The 10,493-nt window shown below is 37.8% G+C and overlaps 1 long non-coding RNA gene across 1 annotated transcript in view; it reads right to left on the bottom strand.

Annotated features, from left to right (window-relative positions):
• Positions 1-9,711: 9,711 nt before the first annotated feature.
• Positions 9,712-10,493, bottom strand: part of LOC115291678 — a 5,187-nt gene continuing 4,405 nt past the window's right edge. Inside the window, exon 3 of the long non-coding RNA XR_003908616.1 lies at positions 9,712-9,958. This is a non-coding gene — a long non-coding RNA (uncharacterized LOC115291678). The remainder of the gene's footprint in view (positions 9,959-10,493) is intronic.

Raw genomic sequence — 10,493 nt, 5'->3', positions numbered from 1 at the left:
AATGTTTGACCAAATAGCTTAGCACCCTCGGGCCCTGCTGAATTGACACATAAAATTAACCATGACTCTATCATAACTCTACTAAACAAGAATATAAACTTCCCAATAAATTGATGTGAATAAAATCCTCAAAATGTCAATAGTAAATGGCAGCTTCCAGTCTAAACTTGTATGTATAGTATATATATTCACATATATACATGCATGTTACTTATAGTATATGGAATTATTATTCTTAATCATTTAAGGAATAATTTTAAGTGTTGTTCCTGTTATATATAAATCACAAAATTCTATCTCTCAAAAAAATGTTGAGTCCGATCTACCATTGGACATGGTGAAATTATGTTTTGAGTATTCATTTATTTGTATCAACATTAAAATTCTAGGTAATAATCAATAGCAATAATTGATGTCTTTTCATTATTCATATATTATAAACATATGGTTCATGTTCTTAGTATTAAGAATCAGGCTTAGCAAGCCTGATTTATTAATTAAACTTCATTGTATGAATCTGGTGGCTGGCCCAGAATTTGCCACAATACCTCATGGGGATGTGGTTGACCTGGTTGTGGTAAACCACGTCAGTGGGCAAAGGCCATCTGATCTTTTGTAAACCCAAGTGTATTTTTAAAGGTGATGGGCATTGGAAAGTCATAATGTTACTAATAAAAGGGCAAAGACCAGGTTCTATGTTTATGGGTACAAAACAGTATTTTCAGAACTTAGGAAACTCATTTTTTAAAATTAGGAAAAATCCTTCCTATGAGGCTGTTCAGGAGTTTAAGTGCAATGGAATACTGACAGAATAAAATACTTCATCAGTATGCACTTAAAAATATTTTTGAAAAACAGCCAAGCGATTGAAATAGAAGAAAACTTAATGATGAAATTTGAATCCTTGCAATGGAAATGATGTGTTATATTACTTATATAATTCCCTAAGATTATAAAGAGCTAGCAAGTACTTCTCATATTTGGGGTGCAAATTTTAATATTGATGGAAAATGTGTCTTATTATGCCTTTCATTTTTAATTTGTGAATTATCTAAAAGACTTGACAACCTGAAAAATACCCAGTTAAACTTTATACTAATTTTTTAAATTATAATTATCTACTTGTTTCTTATTATATGTGCAAGTATATATATATATTTATAAGGGCATATGTATATTTTTTGTATATGTGAGTGAATACATGTGTTACATGTGTACATGTAGATGTAACATTCAGGTACTTATGTGCAATATAACTATTACATATGTATTTGCATGCATGTGTATTATATATGAACAGCAATAATGATATGTGTGCATGTGTATTATTGGATAAAATTTATATATAAAATTCGTTTCCACTAGGTATTAAATAATATAGCAAATGCTGCTAACAGCGAATATTTAATTAAAGTCTAGTAACAGCTGTTTAACTGTGTTAAGGCCTTTGACAGCCATGCCTGCGATTGCCCACACTAATTTTCAACATATCAAATGAAAGCCTCTACAGTTAATGTGATTGTAGGTTGATTGTCATTAGTTCAGTCTTATGTCATAGTTTTGAAGAAAAAGTAGGAAATGTTAAATGAGAAGGTTCTGAAGGACAAACCAGATGCCACTTTTTGTTATAGGGTTGTGGAGAAGAGTCAATGAGTTGCTGATTTCTTGGTTAGTGAAGAATTACATTGGAGATAATGGGCATAAGGATTAGGACTTTATAAGGGCATATGATATGTATAATTAAAGATTAATCCTATGTATTTAAAAAAGTTAACTATTAGAATTCAGAAACCAATTTATTTCTTTTATAGTTTATTGTCAAGTTCGTTTCCGTATAAACACTCAGTGCTCATCCCCACAAGTGTGCCCTCCTCCATTCCCATCACCCCCCTTCCACACACCCCCATTAGCCCTCAGTTTGTTCTCAGTATTCAAGAGTCTCATAGTTTATGTCCCTCCATCTCCCCAACCATTTTCCCCCCTTCCCCTCCAACATGGTCCTGTTAAGTTTCTCCTGTTCCATTTATGAGCAAAAACATATGGTATCTCTCCTTCTTCCCCTGATTTATTTCACTTAGCACGACTCCCTTGAGTTCCATCCTTGTTGCATGAATGCTCAGATTTCATCCTTTCTCATTGCCATGTAGTATTCCTTTGTATATATAAATTACATCTTCTTAGTCCATTCATCAGTTGATGGACACTTAGCCTCTTTCCATGATTTGACTATTGTTGAAAGTGCTGCTATGAACATTGGGGTACATGTACCCTTATGCATCAGCACTCCTGTATCCCTTGGGTAAATCCCTAGCAGTGCTCTTGCTGGGTCATAGGGGAGTTCTATCATTAATTTCTTTGAGGGACTTCTACACTGTTTTCCAGAGTGGCTGCACCAGTTTACATTCCCACCAACAGTGAGGAGGGTGCCCATCTCCACATCCTTGCCAGCATCTATAATCTCCTGATTTATTCATTTTAGCCACTCTGACTGGCATGAGCTGGTATCTCAGTGTGGTTTTGATTTGTATTTCCCTGATGATGAGTGATGCTGAGTATTGTTCCATGTGTCTGTTGGCCATCTGGATGTCTTCTTTGGAGGAAGTGTCTATTCATGTGATCTGCCCAGTTCTTCACTGGATTATTTGTTTTTCGGGTGTGGAATTTGGGTGAGTTCCTTGTAGATTTTGGATACTAGCCCTTACTCTGTTATGTCATTTGTAACTATCTTTTCCCATTCTGTGGGGTGCCTATTAGTTTTCTTGATGTTTCCTTTGCAGTGCAGAAGCATTGCATCTTGATGAGGTTCCAAGAGTTCATTTTTGCTCTTGATTCCCTTGCCTTTGGGGATGTGTCAGGTAAGAAATTGCTGTGGTTGAGGTCAAGGAGGTTGTTTCCTGGTTTCTCCTCCTGACTTTTGATGGTTTCCTATCTCACATTTAGGTCCTTCATCCATTTTGAGTTTATTTTTGTGTATGGTGTAGAAAGTGGTTTAGCCTTATTCTTCTGCATGTTCTGTCCAGGTCTCCCAGCACCATCTGTTAAAGAAGCTGTCTTTTTTTCATTGGATACCTTTTTCTACTTTGTCAAAGACTAATTGGCCATACACTTGTGGGTCCTGTTCTGGGCTCTCTATTCTATTCCACTAGTCTATGTGTCTGTTTTTGTGCCAATACTATACTGTTTGATGATGACAGCTTTGTGGTAGAGGCTAAAGTCTAGGATTGTGATGCCTCCTGTTTTGGTTTCTTCTTCAATATTCTTTTGGCTATTTGGGGTCTTTTTTGGCTCCTTACAAATTTTAGGATCTTTCTTTTAGCTTTGAGAAGAATGCTGGTTCAATTTTGATGGGGATTGCATTGAATGTGTAGATTGCTTTGGGTAATAATGACATTTTAACAGTGTTTATTCTTCCAATCCATGAGGATGGAGTGTTTTGCATTTCTCTGTCTTCTTCAATTTCCTTTGTAAGTTTTCTATAGTTTTCATCATACAGATCTTTTATATCTTTAGATAGGTTTATTCCTAGGTATTTTGTGTGTGTGTGTGTGTGTGTGTGTGTGTGTGTGTGTGTGTGTGTGTGTGTTTCTGCAATTGTGAATGGGATCAGTCTCTTTATGTCTCTTTCTGTTGCTTCGTTTTTGGTGTGTAGAAATGCAACCGATTTCTGTAGGTTGATTTTGTCCCCTGCGACTTTGCTGAATTCATGGATTAGTTCTAGTAGGCTTCCTGTGGAGTCTATCGGGTGTACCATGTAGAGTATCATGTTATCTGCAAAAAGTGGAAGATTGACTTTATCATCGCAAATTTTGTTGCCTCTCATTTCTTATTGTTGTCTGATTACAAATGCTAGGACTTCAAGCACTATGTTAAAAAAAGGTGGTGAGAGTGGACATCCCTGTCCTGTTCCTGATCTCAGTGGGTAAGCTCTCAATTTTTCCCCATTGAGGATGATATTAGCTGTGGGCTTTTCTTAACTGGCTTTTATGATGTGTAAGTTTTTTCTATGCCTACTTTCTTGAAGGTTTTCTTTTCTTTTGTTTATGTGATGTATCATATTGATTGATTTGCAAATATTGAATCAGTCCTGTTACCCTGGAATGAATCCCACTTAATCATGCTTGATCATAATGGATAGTTCTTTTTATATGCTGTTGAATTCAATTTGCTAGTATCTTGTTGAGTATTTTTGCATCTGTATTCATCAAGGATATTGGCCTGTATGTCTCTTTTTTTGGTAGGTCTCTGTCTGGTTTGGGAATCAAGGGATGCTTGCTTCATAGAATGAGTCCAGAAGTGTTCCTTCTAATTCTATTTTTTCAAATAGCTTTAGAACCTTGGATATTAGGTCTGATTTGAATGTCTGGTCGAATTCCCCATGCAAGCCACCTGGCCCAGGGCTCTTATTTTTGGGAGATTTTTAATAACTGATTCAATTTCATTACTGGTTATGAGTCTGTTCAGATTTTCTATCCCTTCCAATTTGAATTTTGTTAATGCATGTGTGTTTCAGAATTTGTCCATTTCTTCTAGGTTGTCCAGTTTGTTGGCATATAAATTTTCATAGTATTCCCTGATAATTGCTTGTATTTCTGAGGGACTGGTTGTGATAGATCCATTTTCATTTGCGATTTTGTCTACCTGGGTGTTCTCTCTTTTCTTTTTGAGAAATATGGCAAGACGTTTATCAATTTTATTTATTTTTTCAAAAAATCATCTCTTGGTTTCATTGATCTGCTCAATTGGTTTTTTTGGATTTCATACTGTTTATTTCTGCACTGATCTTTATTATTTCTCTTTTTCTGCTGGGTTTGAGGTGCTCTTGCTGCTCTCCTTCTAGTTTCTTTAGGTGTACTGTTAGATTTTTGTATTTGTGGGGTTTTTTTTGTTAGTTGAAATAGGCCTGGATTGCAATAAACTTGCCTCTTAGGGCTGCCATTGTTGCATCCCAAAGAGTTTGGATTGTTTTATTTCCATTTTCATTTGTTTTCATATATTTTTTAATTTCTTCTATAATTGCCTGATTGGCCCATTCGTTCTTTAGTAGGGTGTTCTTTAACCTCCATTTTCTTGGAAGTTTTCCAGACTTTTTCATATGATTGATTTCAAGTTTCATAGCATTATGATCTGAAAGTGTGCATGGTATGATTTCAATTTGTTTATATTTATGGAGGGCTGCTTTATGACCCAGTATGTGCAGTATATTGGAGAATGTACCAGGCGCACAAGAGATGAAAGTGAATTCCATAGCCTCAGGATATAGAGTTCTAAATACATCTGTCAAATCCATCTGGTCCAACGTGTTGTTCAGGTCCATTGTTTCTTTAGTGATTTTCTGTCCGGTTGATGTATCCATTGCTGAATGTGGAGTGAGTATTAAAATCCTCTGCAATTAGCACATTCTTATCAATAAGATTGTTTCTGTTTGTGATTAATTGTTTTATGTATTTGGGTGTTTCTGAATTTGTTGTGTAGATGTTTATAATTGTTAGCTTTTCCTGATGGATAGACCCTGTAATTATTGTATAATGCCCTTCTTCATCTCTTGTTACTGCTGGTCCTTTAAAGTCCAGATTGTCTAATATAAGTATGGCCACTCTGGCTTTTATTTAACTTCCAGTCGCAAGATAGATATTTCTCCATCCCCTTATGTTCAATCTCAAGGTGTCCTCAGCTCTTAAATAAATTTCTTGTAGACAGCAAATAGATGGATTTTAATTTTTTATCCATTCTGCTACCCTAAGTCATTTGGTTGGAGCATTTAGTCTATTTACATTCAGTGTTATGATTGAAATATATGGGTTTAGAGTCATTGTGTTCTCTGTAGGATTCATACTTGTAGTGATGTCTCTGGTACCTTGTGTTCCTAGCAACATTGCCCTCAGAGTTCCCCTTAGGATTTCTGGTATGGCTGGTTTAGTGGTAATGAATTCTTTCAATTTTTGTTTATTTGGGAAAACTTTTATCTCTCCTTCTATTCTGAATGGCAGGCTTGCTGGATAAAGGATTCTTGGCTGCATATTCTTCCTGTTCATCACATTGAAGATTTTCTGCCATCCCTTTGTGGCCTGCCAACTTTCAGTAGAGAGGTCTGCAACTACTTTGATAGGTTTCCCTTTGCCCTTTTATCCGTAGCTGCTTTCAGAATTCTCTTTAACCTTATATTTTGCTAGTTTCATTCTGATATATTGTGCAGAAGACCGAGGTGCATCTGAGGGGATTCTCTGTGCTTCTTGGATTTCAGTGTGTTTCCTTCCAGTGATTGGGGAAGTTCTTGGCTATAATTTTTTCAAGTATTGCTTCAGCTCCTTTCTCTGTTTCTTCTTCAGGAATGCCTATGATACGGATATTGTTCCCTTTGATTGTATCACTCAGTTCTCAAATTCTCCTTTCGTGTTCTTGGACCAATTTATCTCCCTTTTTCTCAGTCTTCTCTTTTTCTATAGTTGTGTCTTCTAATTCATCTATTCTTTTCCCTGCCTATTCAGTTCGTGCAGTGGTTGCCTCCATTTTATTATGCACCTCATTTATAGCATTTTTTCATTGATCAGAACTATTGACAAGCTGCATAGTCTCTGTAGCAAAGCTTCTGTGATGTCTTCCATGCCTTTTTCAAGGCCAGCAGTTAATTTTATGACAGTCGTCCTAAATTCTTGCTCAGTTATGTTGCTTATATCTGTTTTGACCAATTCTGTAGCTGTGACTTCCTCCTGGAATTTCTTTAGAGGAGAGTGTTTTTGTTTCAGCATTTTGGCTCGTTTTCTGTCTCTTGTCAGTTTAAAAAGAACTGTTATGTGCTCTCCACCTGTGAGTATTGCTATATTAAAGGATTCTCATTGACTCTCCGGGATCTGTGCATTCAGGAAGTGTTCTTTCAATGGGTTCCCTTGGTCTCTCTTGTTGTGCCTTTGGTTACTTTATTTCCCTACTCGTAGTGATATTTGGGATTCTCGACCACGTGTACTTTGGCTTGTTTGTTGAGGTAGCCCTGGGATGGAAAACAGACAGACAAACATATAGGGAACAAAAGCACACAAATGTACAAACAAATGAAAAAAACAGGCAAACCAAAAGGGAGAGGAAAAAAAGAAAAAGGGCAGTTTAAAAGCAGAATGCCAGAGATCCCAGTTATAAATAAAGAGCAGAGTAGAGGCAGCACTGATGGAAGAGCATATACAAAGAGAAGTGACAGGGATGGGAAGAAAGAGAAATTGAACTTTGCCCTGGATAATGTTACCTTAAGAAATTATATAGTCTGATTATTTCAGAGAGAAAGGAAGGTAATGAGGGAGGTGTAGAATATATTTCAAGAGAGTGATTTAGGGGCGCCTGAGTGGCTCAGTCTGTTAAGTGTTGGACTTCGGCTCAGGTCATGATCTCACGTTAGTGGGTTCAAGCCCCGTGTCGGGCTCTGTGCTGAAAGCTCAGAGCTTGGAGCCTGCTTCCGATTCTGTGTCTCCCTTTCTCTCCACTCCTCCTTCTCATGCTCTGTCTCTCTCTGTATCAAAAATAAAAAATATATTTAAAAAGTATAAAAAAGAGAGAGAATGTATTGGATATGACTGTTTAAGCAAACCTATAACCAGAATACCCACTCCAGGGAAGGGGAAAGAGAAGAATGAGATAAGGGAGATATATCTGAATTGCAAGAATTGATCTAGAGTTAATCACAGCAATACATTAGTGCTGGTTTTGGGGGGAGGTTATGGGCTGTTTCCACAGCATCCAACCAGCTCTGGTAACAAAGCAGCTAGGCAAGGCAGATGGGTGTGGTTTCGTGTAGGTGGATCTTGCCTGCACTGAGGGTCTCTGAGGCTGCTCTCTGGGCCCCACCTTGGTGGATGTGGGGAGAAAAACGGTGGACCCCCAGGTCCTTCTCAAACCAAGTTTTGTAATCACTCTTTTGGATCTGATCTTACTCTGCTCTTGGCATAGCCATGGTGAGCATTGATCTATGTCCCGCCCCCAGCCTCGTTTTCAGCTCTTACTCCATGTGCAGTAATGATGGTGACTGAAAGGTAACCCCGGAATCCCAGGCCGGGGCCCTTCCTTGCTGGGGATCAAGTAGGGGAGCAGTTTCTCCTGATGCCTATTGAGTCCTTTGCATACAGTCTGTACCTGAGGGAATTTCTGGGCCCAGAGCACACAGCCCAAAGGAGCCTCCGCAGTTAGAGATAGTATCTCTCTGTGAACGCCTTGTGGTTTGAGATGGGATGATAGGACCCCTCTCTTTCCTGGCCCAGGTTTTTCTCTTTTCCAGGGACAGTTGTTAAGAGCAGTTTCAGCCAATTTTTTCCCTTTGTCTCTCTGCAGAGGGGCCTCCCTCCCCTCCATGCTTCTGTGTCTTGGTTGTTTTTATCTTCCCCAGTTCTCAATCAGGCACCTATGAGGCTGTCTTCTTAGTGGACTCTGTCTCTTTTCTTCCCCTACTCTTGTGGTCTTTTGGATTCTGCCCTTCTTTGTTTGATAGATGTAGGCAGGAGTTAGGGGACTCCCTGCTTCTCCCCCATCTTGTCCTCTCCCCTAGAAACCAATTTAAATAGCAAAGAATATCAGAAACAAAGTTACAAAGATTAAATCAAAATTATAAAACAAGAAATGAAATTGTAAAATGTCAACCCCCTTAATTTAATTTATGAATGAAATTAATAAACTAATAAAAATACTAATAGGTTTGGGGATGGGGGTATGTTTCTTTTTAAAGTTTTTTCTGTGTTATTTTTGCAACTCATCAAAATTTGTTGAAGTACATATTTAGTTATCTTTACAGATTTCTTATACTAACTCGCAGCCTAGATGAATATTTTTTGCTCAAATGTCTCTATATGGCTGTGTCATATTGTAATTATGTTTATGTATCAGTGGACCGGTTAATCCAATCAAAATATAATACAAATATTACTTAATTCTAGCAGATGCAATGAAAAAGAAACATTCACAAGTATTATATTTAAATTAGCTATGTTCAAACAGTATTTTTATGAAATATAATTCTGTCACAATTCAATAAGAGCAGCTGTAGAATCAATTAAGTGACAAGGTAAACTTTGTTTTTGTTTAGAATGCTAGCAGGGGAGAAGGGCAAAGGGAGAAGGACAGAGAATCTGAAGCAGGCTCCATGCTCAGTGTGAAGCTTGACACAAGGTTTGATCCCATGATGCTGGGACCATGTCCTGAGCTGAAATCAAGAGTCTGATGCTCAGTCAACTGAGTCTTTAAATTTTTTACAAAATACAAAGCAGACTTTTAAAGAGAGATGACTTGCAAATGTCCTACTGTGACTTGGGGCTTTGGGGTTTGACTGCTTTGAAAGCTGAATCAGACCCACATATGACTCCAGGTCCCTGAGACCACAGATTAATCCTTCTATTCCTCTGGGACCCAAAAATCCAGGGGGCCCTCCAATGCTCTAGGACCTGTATCTCAGGCTGGGTAGCACAGCAGAGCCAAAAAGACCACTTTGGGGAAAGGTAGAATTTAAATTCATATCAGTCAGTTTTGTTTGCTGTGACCATTTTATTAGTGCATTGAGCTTTTTCTCAGTCAACAGAGCTTTTAAAAGGAAATTTTCTGAAGCTTTTTCTCTCATGGCAGATAATCTAGTTTTAATTTAAAGAAAAAAAAGTATATCTTTCTAATTCTTTCCCAAAGACCTTTATTTCAGGATATTTGCATAGCAAACAGCCTTAGAAGAGAAAGATAATGTTTGCCTCCAGAGCAAAGGGTAAGCATGCTTATTATCCAGTTAAAAGATCAGGTCACTTCAGTTGGAGTTCCTGTCCTGCAATCCACTGTTTGTGCAGGCAGCCATTTGGGCACATCTGCATCATCCTTGTGGGACTTGAGGGGCAAGGGGAATGGACACAAATATGCTGATGCGCATGTTGTTTGCTGCTCTGTGAATGAAAACATCCTTTCCTCTGGTCCAGGGATCTCATGTCTTCTCCCAGCACCCATGAACCTGTGACAGGTTAACTTGTCAGCTTGCAAGTAAGGTAAAATCTCAGACCTTTTACAGTTCTTGCCATTAAACTTAAATTTATATATTGTGTGATTCTATTGATGTCATGTTCAAAAGTATTAAAGCTAATATATAGTGTTAGAAGTCAGGATCGTTTCTTTGGAGAGCAGAGGCATGGCTTGGAGAAAGCATTAGGGGAGATTCTGGTGTGCTGGCCATGTTCTGTCTCTTGTTCTGAAAGGGTGCTGATTGCATAAACTGAATTCAAAGTAAAAAATTTTTGTACTTATCATTTTTACTCTCCCCCCTTTATGAATGTTTTACTTCTATAAAAGTTCAACCTGAAATTTAAGAAAAATAAAAAAATAAAAATCAAAGGCAGTGACCAGAATTGCCTCATCAATGAATTAAAAAAAAGAGAGAGAGAGAATGTGAAACTGGAGCACCTGGGTGGCTCAGTTGGTTAAGCATCGAACTCTTGATCTCACCCTCAAGCCCCAAACTGAGCTCAGTGCTGGGTGTGGAGACTGCTTAT

The sequence above is a fragment of the Suricata suricatta genome, chromosome 5 (genome assembly GCF_006229205.1).
Source record: "Suricata suricatta isolate VVHF042 chromosome 5, meerkat_22Aug2017_6uvM2_HiC, whole genome shotgun sequence".
Classification (NCBI taxonomy): domain Eukaryota; kingdom Metazoa; phylum Chordata; class Mammalia; order Carnivora; family Herpestidae; genus Suricata; species Suricata suricatta.
Note: the sequence above shows the minus strand (reverse complement) of the source record. Positions and strands in the feature narration are given on the sequence as shown.